The following is a 2,862-nucleotide window of genomic DNA, read 5'->3' as shown; positions in this document are numbered from 1 at the left end:
GATTCTCTGTCACCCAGGATGGAGTGCAGTGGTACAATCTCAGCTCACTGTAACCTCCACCTCCTGGGTTCAAGTGATTCTCCAGCCTCAGCTTCCAGAGTAGCTGGGATTACAGGCACATGCCACTATGCCCAGCTGTTTTGTACTTTTAGTAGAGATGGGGTTTTACCACGTTGGCCAGGATGGTCTTGATCTCCTGACCTCGTGATCTGCCCACCGTGGCCTCTCACAGTGCTGGGATTACGGGGGTGAGCCACCGTGCCTGGTCAGATAATGTTGTTCATTTCGAACACCACTTTAAAAAAAATGAATGATAGGCCAAGCGCAGTGCTTCACATCTGTAATTCCAGCACTTTGAGAGGCTGAGGTGGGAGGATCACTTGAGCCCAGGAGTTCAAGGCTACAGTGAGCTACAGGGTACAGTGATTATGCCACTGTACTTCAGCCTGGGGGACATTGAGAACTTGTGTTGAAAAAAAAAAAAGTGAAATATCAGGATTTATATTCTAGAAGGAAAAAAAAGTGAAATATCATGGAAAGAATTTATTGTTGAATGAGCAATCAATGGAACTATCTGAGTGAAAGAACCAAGCAAAACATGAGAAAATATAGACATATGATCACATTTATATAAAAGTCTGTATGCAAAAAAAATATGAGAGATTAAAACAACTTAGTGGCAAGCAGAAGGAAAGGTATATGAATCACCTGTAATTCTGACATTCTGAGACTGTGTTTTGAAGTATTTTCTTCCAGCAGATTTCTATGTCTTTAAATATTTAAATATTGGCTGGTCCTGTAATTCCAGAACTTTGGGAGGCCAAAGCAGGATGATCACTTGAACCCAGGAGTTCAAGAGCAGCCTGGGGAGCAAAATGAGACCCCATCTCTACAAAAAATGAAATAATTGACCGGGTATGATGGCACGAAACTGTGGTCCCAGCTAGGCAGGAAGCCAAGGCAGGAATATTTTTTGAGCTTGGGAGTTTGAACAGGGCTGCAGTGAGTCCTATTTGCTCCACTGCATTCTAGCCTAGGTGACAGAGTGAGACTTTGTCTCAAAACAAAAAACAAACAACAACAACAAACCCCAAATTAAATATAGGCAAAATTGTCACATATTGTATATATTGTTTTACATTCCGTTGTTTGAAGCAGTTACCATGGCTTGACTTGGTGGCTCAGGTCTCTAACCCCAGCACTTTGGGAAGCCGAGGCAGGAGGGTCACTTGAGCCCAGAAGTTTGAGACCAGCCTGGGCAACCTAGAGAGAGCTCCTCTTTATTAAGTAAATTTTAGGCTGAGCACACTGACTCACACCTGTAATCCTAGCACTTTTGGAGGCCAAGGCGGGCAGATCACTTGAGGTCAGGAGTTCACCAACATGGTGAAACCCTATCTCTACTAAAAATACAAAAATTAGCCAGGTGTGGTGGTGTATACCTACAGTCCCAGCTACTCAGGAGGCTGAGGTGGGTGACTTGCTGGAGCCCAGGAGTTCGAGGCTGTAGTAAACTATGATTGTGCTACTGCACCCCAGCCTAGGTGACAGAGTGAGACTCCGTCTCAAAAAAAAAAGTATGAGAAAAGCAAAGAGTTGTAAAGTCAAATTATTTTCCCAAGGTCCGCTGGCTAGGAGGGCTTGGGGCTGAGATTCATGGGTCTGTCTAGCCCGAAAGCTCAAGCACGCATCACTCTGTTGTACTCTCTTCTCTATGGAGCTGGGACCAGACCTGGCTTCAGGGTTTGTCAAATAAGGTCAAGTGTGTCCTGTCACTCCCCATGGTAAATTACATAGCCAGCCTGGCTCCGAGTATTTTCTCCTTTCATAGTTTGGCAGATGGTTATTGACATTCTTGTAGCACTATCCAGTGATCTCAGACAAATCCTGTAGTAGCAAACCAAATCAAAAAGGTCAGAATGTCCTTTGAGAGACAGAAGAAAGAGCCTGGTTTCTGTGTACCAAGCTAAAGGTACGAAGTGGTCATGCCCTTTTTCCTCCCCAGTTATGAGGCTTAGACTGTCTGAGGGTCACATCTATCATTTCTTTGCTTCCGAGTCATCAGTGAACAGAAAAATGAGTAGACACAGAAGACAAGGGGTGGGCTTTTCTACAATAAATATTGGAAAGGAAGTACAACATCCATTAAACAGGCAGGGGACATGAACCAGGTACGTGACAACACTGAAATCTATTTTATTTTTAAATAAGAGATGTGAATCCTGAAACTCCAATAGTCAAGAAGGTAAAAGTTAAAATGCATGAGAATATACTTTGTACAATCCCAAATTTATGGGCTTCAAGAGAACCACAACTTAGACTGCCAGGAGCAAACAAACTACTTTAAAATAAAGACATGAGCTTTTTCTTTTTAGAGGCAAGGTCTCACTTTGTCACTGAGGCTTGAGTTCAATAACACAATCACAACTCACTGCAGCCTCAAACTCCTGGCCTCAACCCTGTCTCTACTAAAAATACAATTCCAGCCTCAATCTTCCTGTCTCAGCCTCCCAAGTAGCTGGTACTACAAGCATGCACCAATGCATCTGGCTAATTTTTTATACTTTTATAGAGATGGGGGTCTCCCTATGTTGCCCAGGCTGTTCTCAAATCCCTGGCCTCAAGTTACCCTCTTGCCTTGGCCTCCCAAATTGCTGGGATTACAGACAAGAGCCACTGCAATGTGCACTTTTTAACTAGATGACCAAGCTTTCTAATCACAGTTCTAGTAAAATGGCCATGAGTAGACCATATTGGTAGGGGAATTACAGCAGAATGACAAATAACTGAACATTCTCGCTGACCCTGATTCTGCATTTCTTTGTTCTGATATGACGAAATTTTAAATTTTTTTTTTTTTTT

The sequence above is a fragment of the Cebus imitator genome, unplaced genomic scaffold, assembly GCF_001604975.1.
Source record: "Cebus imitator isolate Cc_AM_T3 unplaced genomic scaffold, Cebus_imitator-1.0 Scaffold257, whole genome shotgun sequence".
Taxonomy (NCBI): Eukaryota; Metazoa; Chordata; class Mammalia; order Primates; family Cebidae; genus Cebus; species Cebus imitator.
This window is presented reverse-complemented; position numbering follows the sequence as displayed.